At 40.8% G+C, this 21829-nt stretch overlaps 1 protein-coding gene across 9 annotated transcripts in view; it reads left to right on the top strand.

Moving 5' to 3' along the window:
• RNF144A (ring finger protein 144A) overlaps positions 1-21829 on the top strand; it is a 67820-nt gene that overhangs the window by 7424 nt on the left and 38567 nt on the right. For 3 of the 9 annotated variants that reach the window (XR_011328627.1, XM_069805850.1, XM_069805847.1), the window contains exon 2: positions 9313-9402. The exons of 2 other annotated variants lie outside the window; for them this stretch is intronic. The gene's annotated coding sequence lies outside the window, so the exon portion shown is untranslated. Of the gene's footprint in view, positions 1-7695; positions 7748-9312; positions 9403-19599; positions 19704-19788; positions 19810-21829 lie in introns of those variants that run through there. 4 more of the 9 variants (XM_069805853.1, XM_069805848.1, XM_069805855.1 and 1 more) reach the window with 3 other exon arrangements.

Here is a 21829-nt window from a genome sequence, read left to right as displayed (position 1 = left end):
GTGGTGTTCAGAGTACGTAACTTGCCATATTTATCTCCTTTCTTCTGTGATGTGGTGTCCTGGTGGAGCAGCAGCATCAGCCACATACTTTGCATAGATATAGGTCTGAAAATCCGTTCTCAAATATTTTACCAGTGACTGTTCTAGAGGGTGAAACATAGTTCTGGCTTGTTTTGCTGTCCCCTTTGCATGTGCAAAGAGACATTAGTAAGGTGATAACCCACTTCTGTCATCTTTTGTTCCAGGTTGACATTCTTTCACAAATCTCACTTCAGAGAGAGCAGCAATGTAGTTCTAGCTTCAGTTCACATTAGATATTTAGCTTAAAATCAAGTTATGACAAATCCTTAGACGACTCATAAATCCAAAGAGTGTGATAGTCTTTTTAGCAAACTGTCAGTTAGTGCTAAATATTTTCACCAGTCACTTCACATTTCTATTAGCTCCTTAAACAGCTGAAGTTCACAGATTTGAATTAAATATAATACTTATGGCTGTGTTCCCTGCCTTTCAATTTAGACTACTGCTGTGAAGCTTTATTATAGTTACAGGTAAATGTGTTTTCAGGGGCTGCTCTTTCTTGGGAAGATCACTGTTTTGCTCTTGTCTGAAAGGTCTGCCTGGGTTTTGGGGGGTTTCTTTGGTTTGGTTTTGTTTTCATCTCCTCCACGATTCTACTGTACTTGTGCAGTTCTCCAGACCAAGGCAGGCCTGTCCTTGTTACTTTAGTTAATGGGAATCATTGCTTTTGGATGGGATGATTCAACATAGCTGCCAATGTAAGGAAGAGTCAAACCATCATGTCCCCTCGTGCTAATAATAGCCATGTACCATTTTTCTGGCAGGCAATGCTGCTGCTGGTGGCAGCTTCAGGAAGGATCACTGGAAGGGCAGCAAGGTCATTCAGGATCTCCTCTTCTTACTCTCACCTTAGTGTCTTTTCTCATACAGCTTCATTTCTCATCCCTTGAGACTGAACCATTGTTTTTTCACTGAAATAACTGCATATTTCTTGCTGGTATCAACTAATTCTAATCTTGAACTGTGGAAGAAGGGTGAAGATGGTGCTTTTTTTTGGGGGGGGGGAACCCAACAACCCCAAAACAAACAACCACTGCAAAAATACCCCACCCAACAAAACAGTTTCTGTGCCACCCTGGACAGGGTGTTAGTAAAACTACAGCTTGGAGAGTGCCAGGGTAAAACAATATGTGGATGTGCACATCAGGATGTCATATCAAAGTCACCTCAACTAACATGAAAATCCACTTGTCTTCTCAATACCAAGGGACCTTTCCTATGATTCCCTTCACATGGGTGACATGGGAATTGTCCAGCCCTACTGGTTATGGAGGTTTTGAAGAATTCACAGGATCTGGAGTTTGATATGAAAGAGAAGAAATTATTTTTATCCTCAAAAAAGAAAAAAATAATCTTTACAGTCAAAGAAACTTAAGGGAAGTAAGCTTAAATGAAAGAAGAAATCTGTCAGGTTACAGCAAGGGCTACATATTTTTTCTAGTTTAAAGATTTCTGATAAATATTTTATGGACTTTGGGTTTTGTTTCTTTAATGTTTGCCAATTATACTAAAAAGTTGTTAATCTCAGGGGGGTTGGGAGTCTGAAGCAAATAAAGAAAACAACCTTTAAGTAAAGTACAACTTAATTGCTTCAGAAACAGCAGCCCTATGTTTTCCCTGTGTATGTGCCTGCATTACTGCAAGGCCAGTGTAAAACTGCTGGGAAGTCAAAATGGCCCATGCCTTCATGCAGCAGGCTGCTCACCTGCCCTCTGGGAGGGGAAGGGGAAAGGGAAAACCAGCACATACAGAATAAGGTTGTGAGGTCAGTGTCTCTCTGATGGAAGAGAACAGCTTAAAGGACATGCTGAGAACTACACAAAGCTAAAAGTGGACAGTCTGCCGCTAAACAGGTATTTGGAGGTGGTGATTGGGAAGACAGGAGGTATCTGTGCTCTTGAAAGTTGCTGAAAGGCTGCAGAAGGTTAGTATCTGACCATCAGCAAGTAGGTCTTCCAAGAAGCGTGTGGGAAATGCTCTTTGTAGAAGCTGTAGACCTGAGTTTAGGTGTTTCATGTTAGCCAAAGTCTTTGTGTCCGCTGTCCAAATGTTCCAGTGCTTGAGTGGGAGAAAATCAGAGGTTTCTCAATGAGATCCCTGCCAGACATTCATCAGAGCTTTGATTATTTCCATTCAGTGAAAATATGCAGAACTCTAGTACTTGAAAATGGTAGATGTTGTAACATGACAATAAGAAATAATTTAAAATACTTATGTTCCTATTTGATATGGGCATCTTGGTTTTGAATACATCCATCAGATAGAAGCACATCATGTTTTGATGCATTTATAAATGGTCAAGAGGGCTTCCGATACAGTATCTCTGTGATTGCATCATTATATGATCAGGGAGTCTAAGTGCCAAACTGACTTTCTCTTTGAGATGGCTCCTGCCATTTAAAGCTAATACATACCTACAGAGACAGGAAGTCTGCACGGCTCAAAAGAGATTCTTACTCAGCAGCCATTCAGTACACTGAAACAAGGAAATGAGGATATTTTGAAGTAGGGATACTTTGCATAAATTACTTCCAGAAATACTTGCTGTTGTTGAATGTTGACATTTCCTATGTATGTTAACAGTTAAGTAATATAACGGAACTGTCAAAGAAAACAAGATATGAGTTCCTCAGAAAAGAATAACGCGAATATAGTGGTTTTCCTCTCAATGCAGTGTACTTTGGCAGATGTCCTCTGTTCTGGGGAAGTACCACATATGCAAAGCACGCAAATGCAAAGAGGGTGGCTTCAGGGCGATCTGTCTCAAAATGAACAAGAGCATTGGGCATTTGATGGTACATCTTAAAAGTGTATGAACTCTGAGTGGGTCTTGCATGTCTGGTGACTTCGTGTGTCTGTAAATGAGTGAGCAGTACGGTATGACAGGGAAGACGTGAGTTATTTCAGAACCTTCTCGGAGGACTGTCTGGTGTTGGCCATGGAGGCAGCCAGGCTGAATGGGGGCCTTTGACTACTGTGGTGTTACGAATGACAGCATTGCATGCCATGCTATAAATGAGTACACAGAGAAAGGGCTGTGTACCCTGTATACAGAGCTGCATTTTTCTTCCTGACAATTCTTGTTCAGATCATTCCCATCTTCTTTCATTCCCTCTCCCTGTGTTCTTCTGTGTGTGTAGGGGTGTGTTGGTTGGTTGGCTTGGTTTTGAGGTATATGGGAAACTTGAGGCAGAAAACTGAAGATAAATCGCATATTTAATGCCCTTTTCTGTCAATGGACCATAGTCCTCTATTAACTGATACAGCACCTTTGGTAAATGTGCTGATATGACACAAGGTACAGGGGAAGAGCACTGACAGTCACTGTACAGCTCTAATCCAACAGGTATAGGGAGAGTACCCCCACAAAGTTCTGGGGATACAGGGATTGTATGCTTTGGGGTAAGGCCATTCTACCAATTTCTTCTTGCCTCCTATTTTGCCTTTGTTTTGACTGTATAGCTCACTGCCAGTGACCAGTGATCAAACCATTGCCAAATCTTGTCCACCTGGCTGTACACTATATGAAATGCAGTTGTACCTCTGTTAACCTCTGTACCTCTGTCAAGTGTTGGGCAGACATTTTGTGGCCTGGAAGGAGTTGCCCCATGTGTTTCTCTTCACCCAGTGTGCTCAAGTTTCAAGGGGGAATGAATGTAGGTGCTTCAGGACTGCAGGAATATGAATCTAAGGCATTTAAAATGAAAATTTCCTTCATAAAAAAACCCAAAACAAACCCTTTTTTCCAGTCAAATACTTGTTTCACAGGATCTGAGATGAGCAGCAATTTTTCTGGTCCCTTTGTGGTTGACTGTCAAAATGAGGTCAAGTTAAATCTGTGTGGAATTCTAGGTCAGGCTGAACCTGCCCTGAGACTCCTGTTTAATTTCTCTCTAGTACTTCAAGTGAACGATAGCTTTAAAAATTATTTGCAAATGGAGGAATTTAAAAATGGATTTATGTTCTCGTACATGTCTGAGGGATGGATAGAAGTTTTCCAAAATTCAGACTTTTTTACACTACTTGGCACTGCCATCAGAATCATAGTCAAAACTATTTTAATATTCTTCCTTAAACTAGACTAGCAAGCCATGTGGAAAAAGCATTTTTTCCCTACACAATATTAAGACTGTTCAAAGTGATGATATGCCTACATCCCTTTTTGTAGGAATCCATACAATATTTCATCAACTTTACTGCATTTGAAGGTCATCTGGAAGGATTATAAAACCTTCTCCAGTAAGATAAATATGAAATGCTGATTTCATTATGTTAACAGTAGGCTTTGATTGTTTGTTCTTCATTGGAGGGGAGAAATCAGTATAGGGAAGACATTTTCCATTCCAAGTTTTTAATCAGCAGGTGTGTGTGGGAAGTTGTCTTCTCATGAAGGCTTAATTGTGTGTGCTTTTCTATTGCACATATGATAGTAAACCTCGTAGTTAAAGCCAAGTTAAGACCACCTTTTCTTACAAATCTAAAATGACAAGGCTTCTTTTGCAAGTGCATCCAGGAGTTAGTAGAGTAGTAATAACTGTCTGGTTCAAAGCAAAGCTAGTAATTAAATTTTCTGGCCTATCATGTTAGAAATGTAATATATTTTCATGTTTTCAGCACACAGTATCTCCTGCATTAGTATGAATGGATCTTTTAAAATACCTTTTATCACTATCCTTTGAGCTTTTCTGTCTTCATGAAATCATGTAGCTGCTTTATGTAGAAAGCCTTTAAAGAGCTTCCCACATCTGATCTAATAAAAAGCATCTTATTGCCATGAGCCAGCCAGAGGAATAGCTGTTCAGCTGTGGTAACCTGAGTAACACTTGCCAAGAGAAAATTATGTGGGATATGGAAACCCGAGAGAAGGAGGGGAAGGACTGTGGCAGGTGGAAACTTCGCACTCTGCTCCAGGGAGTCCATGGGAATTTCACCTGCTGCCGTGAATGGTAGCAGAGTTAGGCTGGCACTGAACAGCAAGGAGCCTTACCCGAAGCTCATATGCACTTTCTCCCTTCGCTAAAGCCTACAGTTGAGTTCTGCTTAAATGTTTCAAGATGTAACTCTGTGTAACCCCCCGGCACAGGGATTGCAGGGCTTTGGTTGTGGCGTGTGAACACCTTGCACAGTGGCACTGCCCTTTGAGGAGCGCGTTGTGTCCCTGGTTGCTGTGGGATCTCATCTTTCAGCCTGTGGTTCTTCCCTCTTTCTGTAGGGGTGACAGCATGGGACTGTGTGAAGCGCAGTCTCCTGACAAGGCTAAGGAGGCTGGTGAGGACATTGCGTTTTGCATAATCACACGTTGTCACCACCTTAAGTAAAGGTGAGAATCCAAAGCTGAAATTCCTTCCTGTGCATATAACCTGTCAAACTTCATCCTCTCTCCTGTGTGTCCTTTAGCTTTTGTCCTTGGACCCTGTGGCTGCCGGGCTGTGAGCTGCAGCATCAGCTCTGACAGGATGAAGTGGGGGGAGATGAGTTTCACGACCATTCATGCTGCCTAGCTACTCTTGGCTGACAGAAAAAACAGATGAGCCATGGGCTGTCACACAAATATAGAGCAGATCCCACAGCCTTTCTTTCAGCATCTGTCACCGGTCCTGTGCTGAGCCTGACACAGGTTTCCTAATTCTGCCTGTCAGCTTGTGGCTCTGTACAATAGAGCTTTCTTGTTGGGAAAACCATTACAGCACATCAGCAAAAGCACACTGGCTGAACGGAGCAGCAGCTGACTGCAAAATGTAAACAAGTAGATGTCTGTGGGAAATAAACTGGGAATCAAGATGCTCCAGGACTGGGCCTAGACCAGACACCATTTAACAGTTTCATTAGTGTGGCAGAAGCTTTAAAAAAAAAAAAAGGCCTATTATGCTGTTTACCAGTCTATCATTCCCAGATTTTAATGATAAGTAAGCAGTCACAAAGAATGATTTCTTTCTTTTTGATGAGTAAAATCAAAGGTAGGTATGCAGGGTGTGGCTGAATGCAGTCAGATTTCTCAGTGACGAGTTTTCCGGACATCCATAGCAAGGGAGACTGCATCCAGGAAATCAGCAACCCTGCAAAAGTATTAAGATCAGGCTGGATACAGAACTTTAAGTTACCAGTGCACTGTTGCAGGGAGAGGAGAGGGGCTGATTTAATCCTTGGCTGATGGGATTTATAAAAGAAACATTTTTCTCTTTGCATGGCATTAATGATAGTCATACTCAAATTCTGCATCTGGTCCTAGTTTTCACATCTTTAAAAGGTCTTTTGAAAACCTGCAGGAGGTATAGAAAAAGAGTTACAAGAATTTAGTGGTGAAGAAATTCCTGGTAGTGATTAAATGTGGAAAGGGTGGGGTGTGAGCAGCTTGCTTTGTTTTTTCCTGCACTTGTCTTATTTGTAATTATTGGATCCCTGTCCAGATAATTTTAGGACAGACTTCATCTCATCTGAAGACAAATGTCTAAAATTGGTCAGATGGATTGAACTGTCAGGACCATCTCTGAGACAAATTGCTCTGTTGGTGATGGAGGACAACGTCACTGGCTGATCAGGAGTAGGCAGCCGACTCTTAAACCCTGGTAAAAAATGATGAAGCTAAAACAGGCTGAGAAGGTTATTAATTATGGGGAAGGAGTTTAGGTTTTTTACATGAATTAAATAGCAAACAAGGGTTAAAATGGCAAGGCAGCATGTGGGGGAGATGCCATTGCTTATGTCCCTTCAGAAATACTTCTCAAAGTCAAATTGTCTTGGTTGAAGCCCAAGAAAAGGAGGAAGATCTTGAGTGCCTGGATAAGCATTTTAGTTGTCTAACAGATCAGAAGGAAAAGACTGCATTTTCTGTATATTATGCATGTTCTTTCTACAGGATTTAGATGTACAGGTTCTTGTTGAACATAATGATCAGCCTGCAGGCTGGAGGACTGGCAGGATGCTGGCTAATCAAGGAAGAGCCTCTTGGGAAAGCCTTGTGTGGGAGGGGAGATAAGAGGTTTGTCTGGCTCTGTGTAGAGCTTAACCTAGTAGCTGGATATCTCCAAGGAAATGTCAGAGAGGAGGATTGAAATTTCCAGTTTGGATGAGGAGAGAGAGTCCTGGAATAGGAGGCAAATCTGTGAGGTCCCTCTGTAGAGAGGATAAAGGCATTTTTGTGGCTGGAAGAGATTGCCCAGGAGCAAACAGGAGGAGAGGCAAATGCTGCTGATAAAAAGGGAATTGTTTCCTCAGGATACCTTCTGCCTTTGAAAGATAGGAGTGGGAGAGAGGGCCCCAGCGAAGACAGTGCTGGAGGAGTGGTTAGTGAAGTGCTGAGTGAGGTGCTGGCAAGGGCAAGATTAAGAGGAAGAAAGAGGTCAGGAGACGCCTGAGTCAGATGAAGCTGATGCAATGACAGAGAGTACTGGCCAGGACAGGTTTTGTGCTAAGGAAGAAGGGCTGGTAGAAGAGCTGGAGAACATCTGTGGTAGAGCTGTAGGAAAGGAGTTTGCAGGCAGCTTAAATGCTAACCATACCCCAACAGTATGCGAAGAGACTGAGCATCTTAGCTGGCTTGACAAGAAAGTATCTTGTACTAACTTTCTTATACTTTCCTTTTTTATTTTTTATTTTCTTCCTCCTCCCATTTAGAGAGTGAGAGGCATAACTAGAACCACTGGATGAAGATCTAAATGGAAATAAGGTGAATGGCTGCAGCTCTTCAAACCAGTAAATTGCCCTTTGTACCATTAGAGAAAGTGGTGGATCTCTTGAGGTGTCCAGCCCAAGGCAGGTCATGTGCCCAGGCAGTATTTGTTACCCATGTACAAGTTACTTGACTTGCTTTCAGGGTACTTGAGAAATGGGTAATAATGTGTGGTGTTTGGGTTAACGAGCTAATGCATCCAATGGTCCTTCTGACCCTAAGCTCCAGGAAGCTGTTTTCTCATTTTGCAGCCAGATGCACCATAATGAAAATAGATTTTGTTTGTCACTTTTTTCTTCCTAAAATGTCAAGAGAATGTGGGAAGAGGGCAATAACACAAACTCGTCAGATTTTCTAATTTTCAAGCAGGATTTGTGGCAAAGCAGCAAGCAGGAGGGGGAGCTTAAAGTGAGGAGGATGTGCAAGGGAGGAGAGAACCTCTTTTTGGTGACATAGCTTCGTTGAATAACTGATCAGTAGCCTAGAATGTTACAGTGCATATGTATCTGAGCTTGTTCAAGTAAAGATTGCCTGAGCTGCCAGGCCATTCCATTAGCTACTGTTTTTTGCTTTTTTTCTAGAAGTATGGTAGATACTTTTTCCATATGGCATCTTTCTCTAAATGGAAATCAGAGAGGGGAGGATGAGAATGTTGCAGGAATGAAATGCTCATTTTTAGAAGTTCCAAAGGTTAACGCATGCTTCACTAATTACAAGTCTTTTTAAAGAGCATGTTGTTTAAAACTGAAGATGAATAAGGAAGACCAGAATCATGTGTGTTTGGCTATAAATTAATTTCAAGCTGCATTTTTTGGATTTGGTAATGAAGGACAGGTTTTATGTTAAAATTCTACATATGCAGTTTGAGGATATAGGTTTTCTGAGTATTCATTAGGAACTGAGCCGATGATTTCTCTCCCAGAAATAACACTGTTGGATAAATCTGAAAGTAGGAAAGAGCTTGAAGTGCAAGTAGGACTCCTGCCAATTGCTGTGTTCTGAATTCCTTTTCCTCCTTGGCATCTCATCACATTTATTAAAATGCTCTGCCTACAGACTGATTTTGCTCAAAGTAGTGGGCTTTGCATGTGGTTTTGTATGTATGTTTTCCTGGTACAGTTTCTAGAACTGTTTGCTAAGTGTGTGGGAAATTGTTGTAGTTCACTGTTGGTTTTTATATAAGAAGTCCCTTGAACCTAGTGCTGGGTACAATTTTTGATCCTTAAGAGTAGGCTTTCCTGAAGTTCTGGATCAAGGCAGCTGCAGTGATGAAAGATGATAGTAAAATGTATTTTTTTTTTTCTTCAGGCTCAGAAATCCATTGCACTTAAAAAAATTAAAAAATCTCTTGTGTGATGGAATTAATCTTCCCAAGCTAACTACAAACTGAGCCAGTAAGTGCAGAGAGTAGAAAGGGTTAAGAGGTGAATTTTGTCTGTCTTCACTAAGACCACTTGTGCCACCACACAATTTTAAAAGCTTGTTGGCAGAATGGAGCTGTTAGTTCCGGTTTTATGCAGTCAATTTAAATAAAGTCTGACCCTTATTTTTTTGTCTTTCAGGCTTGTCTAATGCTACCTTGAGCCAAATTCCTAGACTGGTTGGTGCTTTCTCATGGGATCCCTGTGACTGACAAAGGAGACATTGTTGTGGTAGGTGTTTGCCTTGACTGTCTTGACAACACTTGGCCTGGGCACAGACAGATGCTGTTTCTAATGCAGCCGCTCTTTCATAGGACTCTTATGCCAAGAGGAGCTGGGGGCAGGGGGGGAAGTGCCTGAGAGATGAGTTTTATAGTCCTTGGAATTGCTGTTGTGTTCCCCCATAAAAATCAAAACCACTTAGCCCAAGCTACTACAGAGGAGGGAATTTGTCAAAGTTTGCTTTTAATTATGGAGCTTTAGAATGAAAAAGGTTGGTTCATTTAGCAATTAAATGTAGGAAAACAACAGAATCTGTGTTCTAGTTAACTTCCTAGCAAAGTCCAAGGTGCAGAGAGACTTGTTTTGGTGCAGTTTTATGGTACTACCTAAAATGGGTTCACTATGCTTTTATCTCTCTCTCTGACATATATATAATATCAATCTTTATAACAGAGCCTGTTTTGTTTTCATATTTGGTCCTTGATTTAATAGTTTAATGTCCCACAATACTACATTTTCAATTTTAAACAGCACTAAATCCATACTGCAAATAAGGAAGTGAGATGATAAAAAAGTGATTTCCTTTTTGAGATAGCTACAGATCTAAATGTACTCCATAGTGAATTGAAAAAAGTAACACATTCATCATCTTGTTTTCTAGAAGGTAGTAAAATCTCTGTTTAAATAATTGAAGTCTATTAATTTCTCTGTTTGGAAAAGATCATCCTGTAGATCTCACTAGAGCTGGAAGTGCTGCATTGTGCTTACTCTAATGCATGTCTATATGCAGAAATAGTGATGTTTTTAGATTTTTCATTTGCCTGAGCTTGTGATTTGCTGTTGGTAGCTTTCCATTTTCCCAAGCAAAGCTGCTTTTGTGTGCATGCATCTTCTGGACATAGTATTGAAAAGTCATATACTTACAGACTGGCAGACTTTCAATTTTTTCTCTTTTCCTTTGAAACTCATGTTCTTGGCTTAATTATCAAAGTGTAACAATGTTCTTGTTTGACTTTTTCTGATCACAGGAAAAACCCATGGTGAAGAAAACATAATCATGTCCTCATCGGCTTGAATTTAAGTATTGAGGTTTTAATGTAACGAGCTGTACGCTCAGCTTGAAGAACATGTCTTAGTGTAAAGAAGTACTGTTTAATTGTAAAGCTTGTTGAAATATTTTTCACCTGGGATTTTCTTCTGCTCACATTTTTAGTACTAAGTAAAAAAATCTTTTTTGTCACATCTTTTTGTACTAGCAGAAAAACAAAATTGGGAAAAAATGAAGAGAGCTTAAATTTAATTTAAAACCAAAATGTCTGATATTGTTTTCCATATCTCTTGCTTAAAAAGCAAGCTGAGGTTCAAAAAACGATTATACAGTTTCATTGCTTTCTTTTTATTTGAACTAGATGATTTAAAACTTAAATATAGAGAAGTGGAAGGGATTTCTTGGGTCTCTCACAGTGTGGCCTGTAGATAGTATAATTCCTTTTGTAAACTTTTAGTTTACAGGTAATCAGTATTTCTGCTCCCCCCTACTTTTGGAAAGCTGTAATAGAAACATATAATGCATCTCTGATACTTAGGAACTTGAAGAAAGTTTCTATAATAAATGGACAATGGCAAGTTTGTACATGTCTGTCCACGTGGTTAATGATGTGTCTTTTTTAGCTGAAATAATACCTCTCCCATTGTGTGATGTACATTACCCTGCACTGTGTGTATTCAGGGAATGACTATATCTCTTCTTGATCTCCATGTGTGAAGCTAAATAAGCCTGGGTCTGTTAGCCTCCTTTCCTGAGATCAGCTCTCCATCCCTCTCCCATGCCTTCAGGCATAGCGGTCTGCCTCTGTACCCGTTGCCCACCATGTTCTTCTTACCAGCAGTGCAGCTTGTTCTTATGTCCCTGTTTGTTTACTTTTCTGCTGAGGTGTTTCTAAAGATCCTCAAACCTCTCCAGGCACCACCTCCCATTTTCTGAAACACAAGGGGAAGAGTGTGTGTAAAGTGCTCTCGGGACCCTTGTCCAGTCTTTCGGAGAAGCATGCGGAGCTGGTCGGTCTTCTTGAAGTAGAAACCTCAGTTTAGTGTCATTATTCTGGCAAATGTGAAACAATCGTGGACTTCTACAATCTTTTGCGGACTTCTGTGATTGGTGTGATAGCAGCTCTGACATAGTGTGCACATACATAGCTGAGATGTGCCTTGAGTTTTTTAATTTTTCTGCTGCCTGCCAACCCTATGTCCCTGAAATGGCTCTGAAGGATTACTGAAACGGAGCATATCCTGGCAGAGGTCTGTATTGGAAAATATTTGTGGCATACAGATGATCATGAGGCATTTGTGTAACGAACAAGAACATACCATGCATAGCTCAGACTATTAATAAAAAGCAGAGTGTTGCCCTCTGATTTTCCTCATCTGGCAGGCAAGAGCCCACCATGCCTGTCGGTGTGATAGTGACCATCATGGCAGAACTCACTGATCTTTCCTGAGCATCTAGAGAAGCTCTTGTGCGGCTTGTCATCTTTAGAGATGCTTTCACAGACGTAGCTTGCTCCTGCTCATTAGCAGGGAGAGAAGAGAGCAGATGGGGAAAGTCAGAGTTTGCCAGTAAAAGGCAAAAATCTTCTCTAATGATCTAGTGTTGGCTTGAAACTTCAGGGCTTTCTTATGGAGTTGTTCATTTCTACCTCATTGTTTACAACCTTAAAATAGTAACAATGTTTCATTTTGCTGTGGAAGGAAGCAATCAAAATATTTTGGCTTTGCTTCAGATAAAGATAATGTTTTTTAAGTAGCTGTCTGTAACCCTAATGGCAGCTGAGACCTCTATAACTGAGTCAGTGTACCAGAATTTAGTGACAAGTGTGCAGTGTGGATGATCTAGCTCCAGTGACACATTTGTAATTTGCATTATTATTATTATTATGTGATTTCTTGTAGCAGTAGCCAAAGGCACAGCTTGACTCACTGCAACATAGAAAACTTCGATAGCTAAAATGAAATTTAGTAAAGATGTAAATATAATCTGCCTACAAAAGTTAAGTAGTATTTTTTCATCCTGTGCAAGAAGGAAGAACTGTACTGCAGAGGTGATGAACTCATTCTGTGGTGACAGCCACAAAGTAAGGTGTGTTTTTAATTATAGTTTATGAAACAGGATGTAAAATTAAACCTATTTATTGGCTTTAGTCCACAAAAAAGTCTCCCTTAATAGCAAAGAAAGGTTTGAAGGTGGGAAATTACTTTTTAGTAAGCAAATTTTTTGAAGTAAATTATATCAGCTCATTCTAGAGCCATCTGCATTCCTTTGTTTGCCTGGTTGTTTATACATGCAGGTCTGTGGCTTGCCCAGAGCAACATCGAGTGGTTCTAACCAGGCAAGGGCTTCTCAGTCTTCAAGGTCTTTAATTCTTAGTTCTGAATGTCTCACTATTACTACAGAAGAACTTAGCATCCTATTGAAATAAATAGCTGTAGGTTGCATTTCTGAGGCTTTATTTCACATACTGGAGGGGTTTTTTTTGTTTGTTTTGTTGTTGCTGGGTTGGTTTTTGTTTGTTTTTTTTTAAGCCTAGTATTAGTTTCTAGTAAGTTCAGATCGAATAAGATGTTTTGGGATTGTAGCATATGCCAAAACCCAAATGGGAGTTATTTCTGTCCTTCATTTGCAGTCTGTAGAACTGAAACCTGGCTGCAAATGTTTACTTTTTGAACAGATTCTATGTGTATGTGAAATCGGCTTTCAGAATAGTTTGTTCCAGGTTCTGTATAACTGGCCACTTTTCTGTTAAGAGGGGATTGCAAGCATTAGTGGAGTTGGGGACAGTTTTTATTTTACTCCTGTTCATTGAGTGAGAAGGGAGTAGAGGACAGTGACTACTGCAGATGCACAAAGCCACAGGGAAAACCAGTAGTATTCCAGTACTTAAATGTGCTGGAATGTACTGGCAATGTGCAAAGTAGGGAAAGAGGCACAAGTCAAGACACTTGTCTGCTATTGTGTATTTTGACCTTCATAGAGAAGAGTTAGGCAACCACTGCATACCAGTCCTTGTAGCAATTGCCTGTCTTGTGCAAAAGGGTCTTGTTGCAGCATAACAAAGTCAGTTCCTGAGCTTTCACAGGCAGAATTTTTTCTACTTCTTTTGAATGCAACTTAATGAAATTCAGTAAAGCAGTACTTGAGAAACTTTCTTGACCCTTCTGAGATTCAGTCATTACAGTGGGGCCTCTAATTTTATCAGTTTTTCATTCTCCTGTTAGTATGTTGATCCCAACAGGGATTGATATATCTCTGTTTGCCATCATCTCAGCATTACTGAATCTTCCTCCCATCCCCAATAGCTAGAAATTCAGCTCATCCTCCTTTTTTCTTTAATTCTGGCTTGCTTTCTGCATGTTTCAATCCAGTTTCCCTTTCCTATAAAATTTGCAGGTTGGCTTGAAACCATCCTGCAGGATAAGAACTGCCAGTGGGAATGAAGCTGCCAAAGAGCTCGGCATCTGAGAGGGGACCTGTCAGATTCATCCCTTTCCTCTGCCACCGTGGCAAAAGGCTGATTTACAGCTTGCCATATTAATCAGCAGTCCTTTTAATGTCTCCCTCATAATTTTGAGGTGCTGGTTCCCATTTCTTTAAGGACTAGAGCCCAGGGCTGAGGAGGAAGCTGGTTGGTGGCTGGTCTGTCACAGGCACAACGTGAGCTGCACAAGCAAAGTAGTTTTCTCAGGGGCTGTGGAAGGAACTTCTCCAGGAACTTGGAGCCCTCTCAAACCTCACCTCTTGCCGTTCCAAGCACAACACCCACTTTTCAACCACGCTTTCTTTAACCAAAATGCAAATCCAGTATCCGCAGAAGAAAACACTTCATTTTGAGTATTAGTAGAGAAGGCAGGAGGGAGTACAAACTGTCTGTGACACAGGATAATTATATTGCCTTATGTGCTACATACCACTTTGCCTGCTTTTTCCATCTGCTGAGTGTCTGACCACTGCTGGCATTGCAGGAACCCAGGGCTCCTGGTTATTTCAGATTGCTAGCAGGTATTGGTGTATCCTCCTCAACCCAGCTCAGGTGATACAAATCTATGGTTAGAAGTTGAGCCCAGTTTGTCACCTTGTATTGGTTTTGTGCCCAAGTGCAAGAGCCTGTATTGCTGACCAGCACCTGGGGCAAGAGGTCTCTGCCCAGCAGCCTGAATTCTTGCTCTAGTGCCATTTTTCTGTGACTGTAATTGGTTCCTTTTCTATTGCTTTGTGATTATTTTTTTTCTACTGGTTTTTTTGGTCACCTTTATCAGGCATTTTTATAAATGGTTAGTTTTATTCATTTGCTAACAACCACATAGTTAGAAGCCCCATGTGGTCATCTTATGCTTTATATGCTTTTAAATCTTGTATTTGGATGTTTTCTGGTCTGCACATCCTTCTCATTTTCACGGTCTTCTGTAGACCTTCATTAGTAGGGTTTGGGGTTTTTGTTCTTTTAAAGTATGGACAGACTACAGATGTGCTGGTAGTTACTGACCTAGTTGCTTTGTCAGTCGTATTCCCAAACTCCCCATTAACTCAACTGTGTGACTTCAGCTGTTATACTTCAGATGCTTAAAGCTTATGTAGCATTGCCTTGGCTTACAGCTGGTGCAATGTGTCTGGTGCAAAAACCTCCCTATTCTCCATTTAGAACAGAGTTTGGTATGGATGAAAGAAAGCCTGAATTTCCCATCTTCTGTTGCATTGTGGGGTTCTTCCTACACTGCTCTGGCCTTTCCCACCTAAATCAGTTCTGAAGCCCACCAGGCACCTTTTGTTCAAGTTGCGATGCTCTTGCTCCTACTTGTGCCGACCAATGTAAAGGAGATGCACTGCCTTTGTGTCTCCAATTTTTAAACAAATGGCTTGATCCAGCTCTTTTAGAGAAGCAGCAGCCAGCTACTGTGCTCCTCCCTCCCTCTTGTCTGTTTTTAAAGTAGCACTGCTTTGCTCTTGAATATATTTAATTGGCGTTCTGCTGGAAAGAAACTAAAGGGCTGCCTTTGCCAATTAACTAGGGCAAAAGACTGTATTAGCAGACAATGTAGGTTAACCAAGGATTTCGGAAAGAAATGTGGGGTACCTTTGATGGTTAAACACTTGTTCTTTGGCAGGGGGTTCTTTTTGTTAAATCTGGAATAGAAATTCAAAGACATTCCAGAGTTCAGTTCCTTCCTTCTGAAAGTTTTCTTCCTGTCTAGTTTTAATATTGACAAACTATTTAATCCTAAAACCATGTAGAGCTCTTAACTCCTAGCCAAGTACTTATTGTCCTTTGCAAAAAAAAAAAAAAAACCCCAACATAGAGAATGACTTCAGGCCTGTGACACAGCTTACTCATGTGATAGACTATCTTTAGGAACATTAATAGCCATATTTTAAATGAAATTTCTATTATTGGCCTCCTAGATTGCTAAGTGCAATAAAGTCAACCAAGAGAGAGCAGTCGGATTGAGTTTGTTACTAGGAATATCTAAAAACAAACCACAAGCTAATTTTAAGCAGTGGGTTGCAATCCATGTTGTTTAGTTTAGAACCTCTGGAGCAATTCCTTTCCAAACATCTCTATTTTAAACTGGTATGTCAGACCACTGTGGCTGGTCTTTCACGGTCTCCTTAACATAAAACACTATGGTGACCATTAAAGTAAATAGGAAAAAGTAACAATTACAGAACTTACCAAAAAAAATTCATTTCTTAGTACAGTGGATTCCCTTTAAATAGGGGGGTATGTCTCAAGAGCTGGGTGGGTGGTGTGTGTGTGTGTACCATGTTACTTGGCTGGGACCATAATGAACGACCTCATCTGTGATCTTCCCAGAAGCTGAAAAGACGGCAGGCTTCTGTGGTTTATGTCTTGTTTCATTTGGGAAAGTATGAGTTGAACTTGGAAAGATTCCTACTATCTAAAATGTTCAACACGTGGCCTCTAGAAAGTGTAGAATATCTTTAACTACCATTTTTTAATTCAGCCTTTTTAATAATAACTTTTTCCAGTAAAACTTTGTTTTACTAAGGCTTTTCTGCTTTAGTTTGTAACATTGAAATAGAGTTAAATGGTTGATGTGATTGCTTCTGCTTCTTTAGGCTGCCTACAAAAGGGAAGGGAGGAAGCTACAGGAGTCAGAACTGCTCAGACAAATATGGTTTCAAGATACTTCCTGACACCCAAATGGGCCTAGAGAAAATGGCTGTCCACTCAATTCAGCTACTCATCTGTTTTCTGAGGCAGAGAATTTAGTACCAAGGCTATTAATCTTAGTTGAATTGTTTTACAGCTTCATACTGCTGTTAACTTCTGAAACCTGTGGTCCACTGTAGCATGCACTATGGAAACAAAAGAAAAAGTAAAATCTTTTTTTCCGCAGAGGAGTTTTGCAGTCTGAGGGTGATACTGACCCTATTCTGGGTATCTTACAGTATGGAGCAAGACCTGATCTCTAGTGTTTAAGGTAGTTTGTTTGATTCCTGTTAATAAACTGGCTGTGACAGTGCAGAGCAACCATCTGAGTATCTGTTAAGGTCCTGAAAAGGTTTTTTCAGGCACAACTGATAGCCAAGGTGAGAAGCTTGACATAAATGTTTTATGTAGGGAGAAGCATGTCTTCAAAGAGCTGGCTTTTAGCTGGCTGTTTGCTGGCTATTGTTTTTGTGGGGCAAACTTTAGTCACCTTTTAGATAATGAGCTGATCACTTGGACTTGTGGAAGGGGCTAGTTTTATGAAGTGGCTTAGGGATTATATGCTGTGTATTGGTGCTTTAAATATATGTGTTGCTGCTTTATTTTGTTTTCTCCTTTAGGGAATAAAATGCTTTAATTCTGATAATGTTAGCTTCCTTTAAAAACCATCAAGACTCACTGAAGAAAGTTCTTTGACTGTTTTGTTTCTAAAGTTCTTCTTTATAAACCCCTAGAATGATGACCACAAACTTAAGCTGCCCTAGAAATGTTTTCTCCCTTGCCAGAATAAGTCTGTGCAAGTTTCCCTCGCTTTATGCTGCATGCCAGGTCTCTCTGCTGGGAAACTGTGAAGAATAAGTACATATTTTCTATCCCTGTGCCCAGCATGCTCTCTGCTAGTAAGCAGGCCAGCACTGCGACCCACAAGAAGCGTGCAGTGAGGGCTGCGTTTCAGTATCCTTCTGCCCACGCTCATGAGCAGGTAGGAGTTACGGATTGAGCAGAACGCAGGTGGTATGTGCAAAGCCACAAACCAAAACTCCTTTTCTGAATGTGCAGCGTGGGATATACCCAACCCACCAGAATTGAGTACCTGTTGCAATGTGTGTGTTAGTTTGGGGAAGGAGTTAATATGGTCTAGGAGTGCTAAGAGGCAATACAAAATGTTAGCAGGTGATTCCTATCTTGTGGGTAGGCTGTCACTTTCACTACATATCAAATCTATAGCAAAGGCAAATACTCTGATCACACTGGGTGTTTTTGCATTGCTTCGTTGTTTCCTGAGGTGTTCCCTCTTTAGCAGGATGAATTATGTGGGTATGTAGAAGGTGTAAGGGACTGACTTAAGTATCTGCAGTTTTCTCTTTCTAACAATGCAGTGATATGAAAGGCAACATGCTTTTTTATTATTTTATTTATATTTTTACTGCAGTTCAAATCAACAATGCTGATATATTAGAAAAGCTGTATTTAAATTATTTTTTTAATAGCTTATTCTATACTGAGTTGATATTTTCCTTTAATAATTTTCAACATCTGTTCTGTTTAGGTAACTTAAAAGCCAAGTCTTTTCCATAACATTAAAGGTTAAAAACCAAAAAGTCCTCATCAGCTCCATACTGTCCTTAATTAATTAATTGGCAGGGAAAGCCATTTACAACTGTAGAACTGCCAGTAGTTTGTTCTTAAGGTTTTGTTATAAATGAGGAAAGAAAAACTGTAGTTCAAGCTCCAAAAGCATCTTAATTTACTACAAGTAATCAATGAGTAAGAGGAAAAAACTAAATGGCAATGAGAAGTAATAAACCAAGGCCCAACACCTATTGATTTTTAAGAGCTGTGCTAAAGCGTACAAAGCAGTATGGAGAAAATCCCAATAGTATTCCTCTGCATGTGTTCCTGAAATCAAAGATCTGTAACTTATTGGTACTTGTTATTTAGACAACTGTAGTGTGGGTAACCCTGAAGGGAGTGTTTCCACTGTGGTCAACCTGTGCTCTTTCCTTTCTTCCCCTTACGCTTGCTGCTGTCTCCACATACCTTAGCGCTTCAGCTTTTGGCTTTGGTCCTTCCGCCCGTGCTGGTGCAGAGGCGTTATGCATGGTCTCTGCTACATGCTGATGGGGTCCTATGGTGCTGCTGCTTTCTGTCGTAAGGTATGCGCGTTGTATATGCATGTTACGCTGCAAACGTTGTTAAATGTGGGGAGAGGGGAAAAACCCACCCCCACCACCAACAAAGCAGGAAGTATGCATATGCAACAGTAATGTTACTGTGAAGGAGCAGAACTGGGGCTGATGTTGAGGCTAATACATTACACCTCTGAAAATACTGCAAATGCTGATTCTCACTCTGCAGAGGGGGAAGGGAAGGAAAACATGCACACAGGCAGCTAATGCACTGCTCATCCACCGAGCAGCCTGTGTGATGTGGTAGGTACCAGCCGATGTGTCTGCCTGAGGCATGACTAAACTGTGTGAGCTGCTCAGTTATGCGCTAAGTTTGAGGCAGAAGAGGTTGTCTGTAGTTTTTTATAACTCAGGTGATGCTCTAATCACTAGATCATTCTTCTCTTGGTATATGCAATCTTAGTGGTTCGCACTGACATAAGAACTTTCTCTTGTGTTTGTGGAAGGTCTTCCAAGGCCTGTGCTAAATGACTGGACTAGCCCATCAGTAAGAAGGGAGGAAGAAAGCAGACCAAATTAAACATCTGCCCCTAATCAAAGTGTTATTACCTAATAAGAATCTGTCTGTAAGTTCCCTGGCCCATGTGAGTGACAGGTCTGTGCCTAGGTGTGTGCTGGTTGAATGTCACATCAGGACACAGAGAGATGTTGTTGAAATGTGTAATTCTGTAATGTGCAAAAGGAAACTTGGGAAAAACAGCACTTCAAGCTAGCTTGGCTGAGATGTTAACTTAGACCATAATGTAATGAAGCTTTGTAACATTGTGCTTAAAGGCAAACTGCTCCTCTCCCAGGGAGAAGAGGAAAACTCGTTCCAAGCTAGTTTCCTAGTAGGACAGCCTGACCTCTCCTGTTTGGCTGACCTGGGCTATTCTCCCTTGGGTACACTGCAGTGGAGGTGAAACTGAAGAACTGGATTGTGATGCAGAAGATGTGATGGGAAGAGGGCAGGCTGCTTCAAGCAGGAGGAAATTAGAGCAACAGTGTTACGTATGGGAAAGGAGGTAAAAGGACAAAGAAGAAAAAACTTGTAGGAGGATGCAGGGAAATAATCAATTGGATTTGAACATTGTGCAGAGAGATTTGAATCCAGATTCATCAAGTTTGTCAGGCCAGAAGTTTATTGTAAAATGTCCTAGCTGCTAGGTGTAATTTTTATCATGTGAAGCATCATGTGATATGAAGGGTTGACTCTGAGAGATGCAGGAATTTGCAAGTCATCTTATGTTACCCATTTTTAAATGTGGTACTGCTATTAAGAGAAACAGTGAGTAGCTAGTACTGTTGATCAGGCTAGATCCTGTTTGCAGGATGTATCAAGCAAGCTGTATCAGAGTTTTCTCAGTGTTTGAGAGAAAAGAAAAAAACCAATGACCTTACTGATCTATAATTTAGCCCATTGCACAGCCCAAGCCATTGGATTTATTGTCAGGAGACTGAATTCTCCCAGAAAGATGTGGTGTTGTGTGTGTTTAGTTTTGGTTTGTTTTTTTTCCCTGTTTGGGTGAGGTTTTTTCCTTTGGCTGAGGTGCCTAGTATTAGAGGCACAATCTCCCTCTGAAGGCCTTCAAAATCACTTTCCTTCCTCTAATAGGTAATGTAGGTTGTTATCTTAGAAAATCTGCTTCTTTAGGCACCAACAATAGGGTGTCTATCTGAGGTAGTCTAAATCCCATCCTAAGTTTCTCCTTATGCTTAGTGTGGTGTGTCACACCAACATGGTGAATGAGTTTGTATACCATGACATCTAATTCAAATCCACTGTACTTTTTTGTCCTCTGAAGACTAGAAAGGCAGTTCTGGGTCATATCTGATGCACAGTGTGATAAGGTATAATAGAAGCTGTTACTTCTGCAGAGAAGCTGTCCAGCTTCTAGCTAGGAGTTGCTGGTTTTAGGCATGGTTTTGGAAAAAGTAGAAGCAATTTTCCAGATGGCTGTAATTACTGCACAAAACATTTCTATGAAGTTTTACTCTTTCTATGAAGAGTCTTTCTCTTATCTTGTGCTTTGGCACTATTTTCTTCCTAGTCCTGTTGACTATATATGCTTTGTTGGTGGTTCTCCCTCTTAACATTGTTAGTGGAAGATAACCCTTCAGAACAAGGGAGAGCTTCATGCTGATCTCTGAGGGGCAGATCTGGGGCATGAGACTGGAAACTCGCTGTCCACACTGGGAGCTGTGAAAAACACTGTCTCTTACAAATATCTGCCTGGAATTTGGTGGTGGTTGAGTCACAGGACCAGAGAGCTGTGGGTAAGTTAACCAGACTTCACCCTACTCTGAATGCTGTTTTCAGCTCCCAGCGTTATCTGCATTGCATTTCAAGTGTAGCATATGAAGGGATGGTGTTTGTGTATGTGTTGTCTTACAGCTAAGATGTGAGCTGTTGTTAAAACCTGAGCTCCACTGTTAGTATACAAGTGACAGGAAGAGGGTTTGTGTTTTTTCAGTCCCATGTACTTTGTTCCTTCACCTGAGACTTGTAAAGCACAATGGAAGTACAGCACTGGGCAGTGCACCAAGCATGCATTTTGCCATAGTTGCAAGGAAAAAGAAAATTTTAATTTCCTTTTGACTGGTAGAAATGAGAGAATTGCTCAGGTGGTCTCTCCAAGTGTCTCATAACTAGGGCTCCATGCCCCTTGCTCATCTGAATTTTCTCAGTAATTTTGCATAGCTTTAAATGTGGCTTCTAGCTTTAAGCTTCTAAGGCTTTTCTCTTCCCCTCAACAAAGAAAATACCCACAGAGCCCAAGCTTGGTGTTATTTAGACGTTGTGTAAACATAGCTCCTGCTTCGAGAGAGTCAACTGTGGAGAAGGAAAAACGTTGTGGTATGTTAAAGTTTCAAACTGCTCCTTACTGATTTATTGTTATTGTGGAGAGAGCTCAGAGTGCACTAATTCATTAGTTCCTTGTAAGCAGAGAGGAGGGGAAGAATAGGAGGAAGCATGGGAAGGGGTGGAGGGGGAAAGGGTTGGGGAAGAGAAAATAAAAACATGGAAAAATATAAGGGATGGGA

Source organism: Haliaeetus albicilla, chromosome 18 (genome assembly GCF_947461875.1).
Source record: "Haliaeetus albicilla chromosome 18, bHalAlb1.1, whole genome shotgun sequence".
In the NCBI taxonomy this organism is placed as follows: domain Eukaryota; kingdom Metazoa; phylum Chordata; class Aves; order Accipitriformes; family Accipitridae; genus Haliaeetus; species Haliaeetus albicilla.
Note: the sequence above shows the minus strand (reverse complement) of the source record. Positions and strands in the feature narration are given on the sequence as shown.